At 38.5% G+C, this 14,742-nt stretch overlaps 1 pseudogene; it reads right to left on the bottom strand.

The window, feature by feature from the left end:
• Positions 1-14,742, bottom strand: part of LOC138297229 (calpain-8-like) — a 186,947-nt pseudogene that overhangs the window by 103,207 nt on the left and 68,998 nt on the right.

Here is a 14,742-nt window from a genome sequence, read left to right as displayed (position 1 = left end):
AGCAACAGCAAAAAGGGACAACGCTCGCAAACTCCCGGTCGCCATATATGTTACATGTCCCGTATTGGAACTAAAATCACGGGTGCCATCTTGTAAGGATTATAAAACATATTCATAAAGTGTGACATTTCGTCAACAGAACAAAAGAAAAAGTGATGTTGTGTTGAAACTAATAAAATGTAAAATTGTATGCATGAAATTACAGAACGCTGACCCGAGGCCGCTTTGTTAGTGAAATACAGAAAAGTACAGATGGGTGATGAAAAGTTAAACATCCCCATCCATCAGCCAAAATGAAAAGTACAAGTGGTAAAGTTATATAACGTTAGAAAAACCATCAAGGAATACATCTGTTTAACATCATAGAGTAACTAATTGTACCCATTCATGTAGTAGGCTACCCTTTTCACGTTTGTGTCATGACACTCACCGCAAGTTCCAACTCAGAGAGCTCCGCATAATGTACAAGAATTGCCCTCCGCACCAAAAACTATAAATGTACACATCACCTTATTGGGAGAAAATGAACAATGGTGTAAAGACAAATCAACGTCCATTACAACAGTATACTGTATCAATTCTAAGATAATTTCGACATCGCAATACCAAAATGAATGAGGTCAGACGATTATCCAAATAACTCCATGGTTTGCTCATAGTAGCTTAATTAAACCAATACAAATAACAGATTGATTGATGCATATACAGCATTCACTGGGAAAATAGGCGATAGTATACAGTTAGCATTCGTCTGTTATATCACCACACAGTGCAGTAACAGAAATAGTTGTATAACTTACTCCCAGTCACATATATAATCAATACAAGGAACAAATCGATGTTAACCTAAACAATACTCCATTTCATGGTTTGTATTGAGGCCTGCTTCCACAGCCCTCAATTTGAGAATCCAATAGCATTCACGCTTCCTGAGTGCTAACTCCCTATTTCCTCCCCGGGGGTCTCTATGTACAATCTCAAAGCCAAAAAATTCAAAACTCTGGATTTGGCCCTGTTTTGGGGCACAGACTCATGTGTATTACAATGGGATATCGATCATCCCTCTGTCTAAGAGCCCTATAATGTTCACTCACTCTCGTTCTTAGCGATATGATAGTACTGCCCACATAGTAAAGTCTGCACTTGCATACAATCATATATATGACATAACTGTTATTGCATGTAATATTTGAAGTAATGCGGAATTGATCACCTGCCTGGCTGTTAAAGGTAGATATCCCTGATCTAGTCCATTTGCACATGCCACAGTGTCCACATTTGTAGAACCCTTTATTACGACTTGTAAGCCAATCGTCATGTTGGTGTGCAACTGGATAACTGGGGCATAATATGTTCTTAAGGGTTCTTCCCCTGCGATAAGTGAAGGTCGGGGAATCCAAAATTAAGCTCTTAAGGTTTATATCAGCTTTTAGTACATGCCAGTGTTTGGTCATACATTTCCGTAAAATTGCTGAGGTGTGTGTATAGTTGACTACACATCGCAAATTGGTGTTGGTAGATCTGGCTTTGTGTCTAAGGGTGTCCTCCCTAGTTAAGCGCATGGCTCTACTGCGTGCTTTGTCCAAAATGCATGACAGATAGCCCCGTGATTTGAACCTAACTTCCATGTCCTCAATGCTATTCTTTAAATCCATATTCAAGCTGCAATTTCTTCTTGCTCGCACCATTTCACCATATGGAATCGAATTGATCTGGTGTCTGGGATGTGAACTTGTTGCGTGCATTATTGAATTGCAGGCTGTACTTTTTCTGAAAAGGCGACTCGATCATTGTGGATAAAGAGTTCCACGTCCAAAAAGGTGATATTAGTAGTGCTCTGTTCCCAGGTAAATCTAATATTCAGTTAATTGGAATTCAAGTAGGTGATAAAGTTGTTAAGTTTTTTAATGTCTCCCGTCCATATCATGATGCAGTCATCGATATATCGACCCCAGAAAAGTATATCCATATTCCAAGTGTTACCTTCCATGCTCCAAATCACCTTCTGTTCTAAGTACCCCATAAAGAGGTTCGCATATGCCGGTGAAAACCTGGAACCCATGGCAACCCCCCTTTTTTGGCGATACCACTCTTTTTTAAAAAGAAAAAAATTATTCTCCAAAATCAATTCAACCATGTCTAGTAGCATATTAGTATGCCCATATAGACTAACTGATTGATTGTATAAGAAATGGCGTAAGGCAGTCATTCCCAAGCTATGATTGATGCTTGTGTAAATCACATCAAGAGTTACTAACATCATCCCTGGCTCCCAGTTGATGTCAGTAAGAATACTTAAGATATAACAGCATGGCTTTAAATTCTTGGGAATAACAAAAACACTGTAAGTCCTTCTTGTGTTTCTTTTCTGTTTTTTTAGATTGAATTGCACTTACTTTGCATAGGCTTTCTCTAGCAGGGCACTCCAGAATTCATTTCCTTCTGCCGAATGGAAAAATAGTAGTTTCCCATTTTTGGTGGGAAGTCGATCATCAATAACAACGTCTACCCACTCTCCATACTGCCAGAACTGAAAGAGGTAAGGTAACCTGGTTATTTATGTGTTAGTGTTCAGAGAAACATCTTCCAAAAACAAATTTACAAAGTCAGGGACACATTTACCAACATCCACCTCTCAACTGCAAGCCTCCATCTGATAAACTCCTAGTACCTCAGTCCCAATGGATAGGACGCCTCAACAAAAGATCACCTCTCAATAGCAAGAAAACATCTGTTTGAGTCCACTAATTAATGACAAGGAATCATCAAGGAAATTACACCTCCTAATTCAACAATACTTATACCAAACACAACTGTCAATCATAAGGGAACATTTACCAAGGTCAACCACTCAATTGCAAGTAAGCATATGCAAAGACCTTCACCACTGACATTAAAAAAGACTACCTCCCAATGTTAGAGAAACCTATACCAAACAGCACCTCTCAATGCTAAAGAAACATCTAGCAACGTCCACCACCTAATGGACCAAAACATCTACCAAAATTGCCTGTCAATGGATATGAAACATCTACAAACCAGCAAATCTCACTGTATAGAGAACGTCTACCAAAGACAACCTCTCCAAAGATTAGAAACATCTGTCAAAAGAAAACAATCAAATGAATTGGAAATATCAACCAAAGACCACTTCACATTGGAAATATATCTGTCAAAGAACACCTCTCACTGCCAGGGTAGGTTAGTAGAGATCATTTCACAATGCAAATGTGCCTACCACAGAATATATTTTAAATGCAACATACTATCGACTATCTCGAAAGTCTAAAAAAGACAGCCTCCAATTGGACTCGACCACCTGTGAATTAATTGAATATCTACCAAAGATCCCTTCTCTGCGGCCAAATAATTTGCAAAAAACCACCTCTCAATCGTAATAAAAACATTGACCAAAGAACATTTCTCAATAGTTAGGAAATATTTACTAACGACTACCTTTCACTGGATAAGAAACATCTACCATAGACTACTTCACAATGGTAAAATAAGATCTCCCAAAGACCACCTCTGAAAGGCAGTGAAACATTTAGTAAAGTGCACATTACGGTGGATATGCAACAACTACCACAGACCATCCCTTACTTGCAAGGAATCATCTGGTACCAAATACGACATGCCAACAACAAGAATACAGCTATCAAAAATCACTAAACTATAGAGCAAAGCCCACCTACCAATTGCAAGGAAACATCTAGGATAACAACATCAACCAAAGGACACCTAAACATCTACCAAAAGCCAAAAACAAGTATTGTTATCACACTCTGATAAGCTAATCGAATTCTATCAGATTTGCACTTTAGCAGTAACATCCATTCCTCTCATAGATGGCTCCCTTTGCATTGTGAATCTATATTTATCAGTTCACCTCTTACATCACAATGGTAGGAATCAGTAGCCCAGAGTATAATGGATCACCGCATTTTGGTAATCACATTTTTATAGCAATTGTATATTTCGTCATATCATGCTTTAGTGCAATTTTCTAATTTATATCACCATGCTTTGTAATCAGAAGAGGAGGGGTGTGGTGGCAGTAGGTAAGTAGTTGAATATTCATACAGCATGCGCCTCAGTACCTATTCAAATAACTAACAATTGACATTGCAAGAGAATGGCCATCACCACAAGCCTCACAGCTGATGTATGTAAAGCCAGCAGAGAGAGGGCCTTATTTAGGGTTTTGCAAACAGGATCACCTTTTACAAACATGATGGATATCCTGTCTGACGTATTTCAGGTGCATTATTGCCTATGGCCCCTGAAGCATGGCGGCCAGGATATTGACCAAATTGTGACTAAGTATCCTATCCGCCCAACTCTAAATAAAACCCAGATTTTCAGTTCATAATTCTCTAATTGGTTGAATTGTGCTATCCGTAAAGAGTCAATATATACCCTTATGCCTGACATCCCCATGTCTGCCAAAACTGGGGCCATTTAGAAACAGGTTAGCCACTTGCATTGTTCAGTACATACATATGCATTCATTTACACTACTGACAGTACCTAACCCTAGATCAGCAGGACATGTTGGCATCTCTCAATGTCCTAGCAACATTGGGAATATGACTGCTGCACATTTAGGGCTTAACAAAAAGCACTGCCTGTTGCCGAGGCTCGTGCTGATTCTTGAAGAGGATTAGCAAATGGGTGGTCAGAATGTACATCTTTTTTTCATTGTTATAGTGAATATTACCATTTTTACAAGTGACAACAGCACATGTTCTTATTTATCCAGCAAGAAATTTGGACCCGTTATGCCTATTCATACAGTCGATAGTTTGATTACTTATCATGCAAATGTTCTTAAGATTACCCAAGCATACAACATATTTGTTTCACACTTCTTGCCCCTCGCATGTAAGTTGTTATATGCTACAGCATGGTATTTTCCACATAACAAAATGTAAATGTCTAGCCACCTAAAACTGCAGGCCATACGCTGCCTCCCCTGCTTTCCTAGGGCAAGTAGCCTTGGAGATGTTGCCATGTATCTTTTGGGCCAGAAGTGTCAGGGAATAGGAGTGCTTGGATATCTGCAGCATCATTGCAATAAAAAATAGCTTTTGCAGTCCTTGACTGTTGCAGCTGGACCTCGCCCCCATCTCATGGCTATCCTCCTGTTTGCTTATAATAGTCTCATAGCCACAAATCTGCTTATTAGTGAGGGAAAGTTTTAAACATATTCCAATAGTGCCATGAGTGGAGAGGGTAGCAGCCCAGTCTCCTCATCTCGGTTAATGTGTAGTAAATGTCAGTCCAGTATGCAGAAACTGCACGGTAGAGCCACGCCACATGCGTGAAGTCAGCTCCCGGGTGGCAGCATCTCAGACATGCAGTGTCAATCTCCAAACCAAAAGAATCGAGCTTCACAGGTATGCAGTAAAAACAGGACCACTGAAATTATATGATTCTGTGGCTGCAGTGTTTTCTGCATAAATGGATTTATCACATTTGCCACATAATCCATCTGCTGCTGCACGATTTGAAGATTTTAACAAAAACAATGTAGGTCAAATAAGACTAAAAATGCAGCAACATGTTGCGCCGCAGTGAAATACCCTCCACAAAAGTTTATTGGTCCCCTTTCAATTGTTTATTGCTCTAGATGGAGGTTTAGCTGGTGCCAATGAGGTGAAACATTTGCCCAGACAGTGTTAACATGTATAAAAATTAAATAATTAAGAAGTAATACTATCCCAAAATGTGTTGCATTATGCTGCATAACTTGGATTTCAAAATATTTTATTGAGTATTATAGAGACAAATAATTATGAACATACAAAAACAAACAAAACATAAAAATAGTGATATATATAGCAAATAGCTAAAGAATAGTTATAATAAGAAACTCACATAGTAATGATTATAACCATACTATTGCATTTCAAATGAAAAACAGAAAATAAATGTATAAAGTGCTACTATTATGTCAAGTAATCTAATTATTCAATGTGTATATATAATCAATGCAATTTACCAACATACAAGTTAAAGGATGTCCACATACAAGAGAAAAAGACTGGTAAATTATTGGAGGTATGAATTTAGGAATAGTGGCCAGTTTTAAGATAAATTATCAAATCCTACCAAGCATGAACAGATAACAAATTAGCATAGTTCCAATTTGAAGTATTTGACTTAATTGCTAAAGACAATCAGATAGTTTCCTATCAGATATTTTAGTAGATGGTAAGGAATGTGCATATGCGTTAAGAACTGTGTTATAAAGTAATTCAAATTTATGGTAGTCTGTTTACATATCTCTGTGACAGATATCGCTAATATAAAAAATGCCAGCTTCAGTCCAGTGTTTCCAAAAAGAGGTATGCTTATTCAATTTTAGTTTAGTATTGTACCAAAGAAAGTCATTTTTGAGGATTTTATGCTAGTATACATTTTTTCACCAAATTTTAATAAGGAACATTTTGCAGCATTTATAATTGGTGGAATCTTCCCAAATGTACCATTAAAAGTAGTTAAGAGAGCTGCTAAGAGTTAAGGTTTTAATAAATTACGCTCTGTAAGCAACCATTACTGGAGAAATGAAGCCCTTAACAAACCATAACAAGCACTGTGCCACTAGGAAAGATGAGTGATATTTTCAAGTCAGGTAAATTAGTACCACCATCTTTTTTAGTGAATTCCAAAAACATATAATGTATGCGAGAAGGCTTGTTGTTCCAAATAAACTTAGTAATCAATGTATTCAAAGTATTATAGAAGGTAGGTGGAAAACATAATGGTAGCATAGATAATGTAAATAATATTAGTGAAGTGATGATCATTTTGACTGCTTCAATCTTACCTCACCAATTCAAATGAAGTGATGACCATTTGTAAAATGTTGCCTTTAGGTTTAGTGATTAAAGTCCTTTTTTTTTAAAATAGATGGAATAAATATCACCATGATATTTGTGTTTAAGTTGGCTTCATATAATATTTGTACCCGCTAACATATCAGGAGTCCATAAAGCAGTCAAAGGAAAAAAAACAGTTTTAGAGATGTTCAGTGTATATGCAGAGACTAATGTATATAAAGAGACAGAAGCATATTGGTTGATAATATTTAAAATAGTTGGAATCTTATTAAAAGGATTGCTACATACAATAATACATCATCAGCATAAGCAGAAACCTTTAAAACAACATCTTGTATTTCAATTCCTGTATAGCCTGTATTATTTCTGAGACAACATAATAAAGGTTCTATAGCAATAAGAAACATAAGAGGTGTGAGCGGACACGCTTGCAGAGTGCCTTTAAGTAAAGTATTAGATGGAGAAAAACACCCTTATCATAGATTTTAGCAGATGGGGTATTATGTACCATTTTGATCATGTTCAGAAAATAAGGATCAAAATGAAAAAAAATCAAATGTTTTAAATAAAAATTACCAGTTCCTTTTATCAAAATCTTTTTCAGAATCCAAAGCCACTAAGTCAGCAGGAGTTTTAGTTTTGTCATTAGAGGATAGGACATGACATATAAGTCTTGTGTTATGAGCAGAGAGCCTACCTTTCATAAAACCTGTTTGGTCTGAACTATTGATTTAAATATTGGTATAATCTGTTAGCTAATATTTGAGCATAGAATTTATAGTATCAGTTTATGAGAAATATTGGTTCATAATTAGTAATTGAAGTATGATCTTTATCTGGAAGGATGATAATAATGGTTTCTGTGAAAGATCTCTCAGTAGTGACATTGAGCTGAAAATCATGAAATAAAGAAAGTAAAATGGGAGAGAGTTATGTCTCAAGTGTTTTATAGAATTCATCAGGGATATCACCTGTACCAGTTGTTTTTTTAACTTAAGGATTTAATTGCCAAGCGGATTTCATTCACGTCAATAGGGTTTTCTAACCGCACACTGTATTCAGTAGTAATTTGAGGCAGTTTACAGTTTAATTGTTAGTAGTATTTTCTGATTAACTATTGTTTTTTCATCAAGGTTAGAATAAAACGATAAACATTCTTGGGCAATCTTTTTGGCAGTTAAAAGTAATTTACCATCATTTCTTCTAATAGCATGGATTTGATTTTAATCTCTTTTGATACATAATTAGTTGGCAAGAGAGTGTCCTGATTTGTTAGAGTGAAAATAGTATTTTGATTTTTCAGTAGAAACAAGTAATCCTTCTCTTTTACTAAGATGTCTGTTGTATTAGTTTGTAACTTCTTGAAGATGAAATTTGTTTTTGCTATTTTTGGTAAATATAAATAGTTTTATTATTTCTGCATTTTTTTCTCCAAAATTGACAACTTAGAATGAAACGTTTTATGTTCCTATGCATTATAGAGATAACTGTTCCTCTAAAATGTAATTTTCCTTTTCTTTCTGCATAATTTAGTCAACCCGCCCACAAGATTTGGTCCATCTGTGTCACATAAGTACAGTTGCCCCGGATAAAGACTGTTTAATAAAGAGAAGATCTTTGCATGCAGCATTTTTGCCATTGTTTATCGGTCAGTTGGGTATCTAAGTATTGCCCCATAGTCACTCGGTCAGAGATGTCTGTTTTGTTTTACAGTCTAGTGTACCACTGTCTAAGCATGTTATGAGATGTTGGGGGCTAGGGATCTTGAGTAAGCACATAAGAAATGTGTAGTTTAGTGGGTCTACTAGAGGTGTTGGGTAGCAAGTTTGGAGGGAATTAGTTTGAAACCAGTAATAGGGGAATATATCCTGGGAATTTATGTTACCTATCGCTCTGAACTGTGTCAGAGTCAAAAAATTACCCATATGAAATAGGTCTCCCAGTGGCATGAGTCCTAGTGAAGTTAGATGGATCTGTGCTTTAGGCTTCAACCTGGGAGGGATACATGGGTTATGAAGCAACGGACAGTCTGAAGAATACAACATCACCTACACTCCTACTTCATGAAGGTGATTCTAGGCCCAATTTTGCAGGCTTCTTCACTGAAACATCATTATGGCCTCGGGAGAGGGTGAAACATAACTGTGTCCAGCAGGTGAAGGGCAACCCTTTCTCTTTACATGTAATACAGGAGTAGTTGTGTGATATCAATAATAAACATATGGTTACACTGCACACATTTACAATTTGAGGCACATAGCAACTGAATGACAATGCACTGGCTCAAAAAGTAAATATATTCACGTAAGTAACCTCCTGCCTTTGAAATAGATTTCTCATTTTATAGGATTAAGGAAGAATCACAGGAATAGTTCTGAAAATCTTCCATCAGTCATCGACTTTTCCTAGTGGGAAAACTCACTTGTGAATTTTCCTTCTAGTATGAAAATTAGCATTAATAAAACATACTGAAGTGTACATTTGGAGATTTATTTTTTCTGGATTAAAGGTTAAATATTTCCCCTATGGGAAAAGAATCTCCCACACTAATTGAAATAGAGAGGTGTTTCTATCCCTTCCCCACCCTTGAAATATATCTACTACTGTCTTTCACAAAGGTAGATTTCAGTGTGTTTCTAAGATGGAAAACCACTTCCAATGTGTTTGTGAATTCACAAAAGCTTACTTTCTTAGTGTTCCCTGTGTTTACGGCCAATCCTACCCCCTCCCCTCTTCATGCCTCAATGCTGAATTTATTATAATAGGTAAACACATTTAGCTGTGCACTCTGCACCTACAAAATCCACTAATCCAGATACTTTGGATAAAACTGCAAAAATAGTTTGCGAATTGGGCCAAGATAGATTAAACACATTTCCAAGCATCACACATTTGTTTGCCAACTGCCCACGGGGGATTACCAAACCAGATATCAAGGTTGCAATTTTAGTAACTTGACCACTAGACATCTTTTCAATAAATACTGCATTCTTTCAGTGATCTACAGATTGTTCATGGCTAAAATGGAAGCAATCTCTTTGATAACTGAGAAAAGTTGTGTTTCCTAGTTGAAATTATTAATTACATCACATAGATGATCTACAGCATCTTTCAGTATTTGCTATGGCTCTCTTATAAAAAAAAGGCCCTTTCTTAGCTGATGGTTGTTCATGAATGAGGGCTTTTCTACAGTTTGATATACAGTGAATGCAATCTGAAGATTTTGGATTGTTTTACACAAGTATAAGTTATATTACACAAAGTCACATTCATTTTTTTAGGCTTGGAGGTATTAAACGATTTGTCCAGAATCACAGGATTTTGAGCTGAGGCCAAGACTCAAACCTGGTTTCCCAGTTTCAAAGTTGACAACTCTTACCATAATGTCTCATGAGCCACATACCACGGTGATGAAACTGCTCATTTCTACTTGTACTCACACTCGTTGTGCACACTTACCATTGTCATGGGTTGATATTATGCATGGTCAGGAAGAGGCTCAGATCTTGAAGTTAGACCATGTTATACAGCTGGTAGAAGGGTATTTTTGTTCTGTATAAGTGGATCCCTTTGTTTTTCACTGTAGGGGTTAACTATTTACCTGAGCCTGAAGGCACCACAACTATTCTGATTATAGTCTCATTAAACAATTATTGTGATACCAATGAGCAAGGCTTATGTTGACCAACAAATGAGACATGCACACTATTTTCCCTAGAGGCTGCATTGCCCACCAGAGATAGATAATATCCTGCCAACTATAAGTAAGATGACTGATTAGATCTTTCCTATTCTCATTATTGATCCAATTGTCTTTGCAACCTAAGCAGTTGTTATTAGACTAGAAGGATTTCTTTTCTATCTTTTTTCCTGCATCAAGCAAATGTAAGATCTTTTCCAGTTAATCATGTCAGTGGTTTCCAATGTAGTTGCAGGAGTCCTGGATCTATATGAGAGTTTTAGGAGAGACACAAAATCAATGTACATACAATGATTCATAAGAAAAATCATTTGCATTACAAGTGGGTACCCTGAAAATGTGGAATGGAAAGGCTGTGCTGAAACAAAATTGGACACTAATTTAGGCTGATCTTTACCTGGAAGTGAAATATCCCAGCATAATTCCTCTGGAAACTCTGGTTCTTCGGAACCACACGTGAAAATATATCTGGGTACAAGGTGAGAGATGCAATAGCTGCCATGAACCAACAATCACCTGTGGAGCATAAACACAAGAAGTTAACAATTTACAGACCTAGAGAGTGTAAACTTTCTACGCTTTGTCCCTATAGTATCCATTGGTCAACCTGCATCAAATTAACCTCACTTTGTAGTAAAATGTTCCTCAGTATAGATGCATACCCATGCAGTATTTTCAGGATACCCACATAAGACAAATTTACATATAATGTATCTAAATGAAACTTGTTATACCTGACAGCCTTAGGGTAGTCTTCAACAAACTTTGTGACTGCCTTCCTCCATTTTTCTGACATTGTTCTTGCTGGTCTCAGGACTCTGCTCACTTTATTACTGCTGACCAATGCTAAAGTGCTTGTGCTCTCTCCCCTAAACACGGCAATATTGTCTCATACCCAATTTTTCTATTCAGGCTATTGGAAGAAAGGACTTCCCCAAATTAGCTCTGAACCAAGCCCCAATGTACTCCAGACTCTGAGTGGGGGACCAATGAGACTTCTCTGAATTCATCAAGAAATCAGTCCTGTAGAGTTTGAATCACCATCTATGCATCCTTCTTCACCTGAGCATAATGAGAATGAACCAGAAGATTGTTCAGGTATGGATGCAGTCTGATACTCTGATAGTGCAGAGTAGAAATATATTTAGTGCCAAGACTTCTGGGCAAGTGAAGATGACAACGAGCAGCGACCAACTCCGCCTGAAACCATTTCAGATGCTAATGCTGATCTCATTGTCAAACTCAAACCAGCTTAGGTCCTTTTTAAAGCCCCTCCCCCCAACACACACTTTCATATCTGCTGGGTCAGAAATGACAATGTCCCCTGCTACAAACAAGCATTTGCAATGCAATGGGCCATGCATTTGCTTGAGTTAGAGCTACTAGCGTTGTAAACTCCTAACCAAACTTTTCTTGCCACACAAATTGAAAATGATAAGTAATGCAGTTTCACATAAGCGAGCAGATTCAAAGTGCCACGGCATTAGCGTGAAGCAGCACACAAAAGGAAAACGAAGTTCACTCACAGTCAAACGTATCGGCACAACTGCAATTAGCCATGTAACAGGGGCAATGCCCAAGGCGGTAATTAAACCGCCCCAACGAGGGACAAACGTAAAGCATTTACCAACGAAAATAAAGAATTTTTGAAGGGCAAGCCCATGAACGAGTTATAGTGATTTGCGTGCAGTGGATGTGGTTAAAAGCCCAGATACATACCAACACGTTGGGAAAACAGCGCTTGCACACTGCTATGCTTGACCTAATGTAGGCTTACCTACCAGGTTACATAGGAGAGGATCTATTGCCAGGGACTGGCTATTCTCCTTTTGTTAGACTGTACATCTTACCCATGAATCTTGGCACTGAAACTGTGCCAGAGTCCTTCCACAATCCTTTCAAAGGTTCTTGAATAGCTACTGTGACACAAACTTTGAGAATAGAAGGTCTCTGGAACTGGCAAAACTATTCTCTGCTGGTACAGGACTGTTCCCTTCAGCTGGTAACTTCAGGGTTGGAAACCAAAGGCCTTAATTCTTCCTTCTGCATATACTCCCCCCTAGGTAAAGGACAGCCATCAGCAGGAAATCTATTTCCTCTTTATCATAATCAGTATAAACCCAGGAGGAAACAGAAGAGTGAGAGGAGACTAAAAACTTCAATTTTATGGGTGTTCCAAAAGATTGCGGCAATCCCCCCTTCTCTGCTTGTTATGGGCTTCAACAGTGATCTCAATATCTCCTGGAACTTCCTTTCATTTATAAGAGATGCCTATAATCTCTAATTGGATCTTTTCCTAACCTTGTGAAGGGAATACTCTTTAGAAGGAGAGGGAGTGCAATGGTTCTTTTTTTAAGAAGGCTTCCCTATCTTGAGTTAAGGCAGGTGTTCCTTAGCAGGAAGGCAGGAAAGATTAATCTTCCTTAAGCAAGATCCCAGATGTCCTTAGACTAGAAGGGGAGGTCCTAGCATAGCCTGTTCTTTTTTTCTTATACACTGGAAAAATGAATTACATTTTTGATAAAACCAACAAAAGTTCCTTACATATGCATAATTATATCAAACTGGAATATTGACGACTGCAGAATGTCCGATAAACATAACATAACTCTTTTAGCAGGCACATATGTCAGATGCCTAAAAGAGAATACAAGTATTCCCCTTGTTCATCCCATAAGCTTAATGCCTGCTTCTTTTCTTCTTTGTCGGTAATCCCTTCAAAATTCCCTGAAGTGGGCCATAACACCTCTCAGGATTTAATATAAATGTAATTTCTATGGTGGTGTGGAAAACAACCACCCTTAAGGCAAAGAATGCTGCTTTAGTCTCAGACAGGGAGAAAGCCCTGAGGTTTTCTGTTGAAAACACACCCACCGCTGAGGATGGAAGCTTCTGGACCATAAGTCCTCAATTGGAGCTCTAACTTGAAACAGTCTGCTACTGTCCTCGCAGGAGTGACCAAAAGTATGCACTCCAGTGGGAGAGCCTGGAAAGAAATGAATGCCGGCCTTGGCACTGCCAGACCTCTTTATGAGAAATGTAATGAAATGTGCTCCGGCGTGAGAATGCAAGTAGAGCGCAACATGTGCTCTCACTTCCCTAGTGTCCACAAATCACTCTTGGAACTACCAGGCTAAATGCGCTCTAGAGTAATGAACAAGCTCATGATATGCAGACCAAATGGGGGCCCCACACTACTATGAAAATTAACAAAGTGAAATCTCCCAAGCAGTCCTTAAAGCTATCAGAAAGTAGCAACCCCAAAAGAGGAACAAAGAAGTGGTGTCAGAGGGCACACAACTGACATGCATCATGGAAAGAGAAAAAAGCTTTTGGAAGTGGTGATCAGTTGGAAATGAGAATTAACCTCAGTTTAGTAAGGAAGTGGACATGGAAGGAGATGAGGTAGTAATCGGTCCTGATGCAGTAATAAAGTAACTGCACCATTTTAAATTGGCGGTTTAATTTAGAGAACTAAACAAGCCAATCAGACTATGCAGACAGTGAAAAGTGCAACGGGTGCAACTGCACCTGTCGCACGGCCGCAACACCGCCGGCTCCATTTGGAGCCGGCTCCTGTGTTGCGGGCGAGATCCCCGCTGGGCCGGCGGGTGGAAACCAGGTTTTCGCCCGCCGGCCCAGCGGGGATCTCCTGATGGCCGCGGCGGGAGTGTGGCCACATTGGCCAAGGTGGTAATGAGGGCCTATGTTTTTCTTAGTTTCCTGCCTGTGCTTGGCAATGCTTCCCTTTTTATTTGCAGAGCATTCTCGCTCCGCTATATTTTTGTAAACAGGCTTGTAGATCTTGTTTTTATCTTGTCACCTCTGCAGAGCATTCAAAAACCGATAACGCTGTTTTCAGAGGGTGCCGGTTCCGTGCCCCTCTTAAACCAACTTTTTGCTGACAGAACAACACCGGTCTGAAAAGGTGCAGTGTACAAACATCCTACTTAGCGACTTTTTTAAACCACTCCTGCCTTTCTCCCATCTCCCCGGCCATGCCCTTAAAAGTGAATTACATGCTAGCTCTTGACAGAACACAATGTAGAGGCACAACCGTGGGAGTTGCTGAAGGACAACACGAAGTCAAAGGAGTGCTTCCATTTTCAAAGTTTTGCCCTATTGCACATCCTTTCCCTGCGCTCCATGTTGCTCAGTGTGCTGCAAACGCTTGTGTGTTTCTCTCCCCAACGCCAT

This window comes from Pleurodeles waltl, chromosome 5, assembly GCF_031143425.1.
Source record: "Pleurodeles waltl isolate 20211129_DDA chromosome 5, aPleWal1.hap1.20221129, whole genome shotgun sequence".
Lineage (NCBI taxonomy): Eukaryota > Metazoa > Chordata > Amphibia > Caudata > Salamandridae > Pleurodeles > Pleurodeles waltl.
The sequence above is the reverse complement of the archived record's forward strand: the minus strand, read 5'-3'. Positions and strand labels throughout refer to the sequence as shown.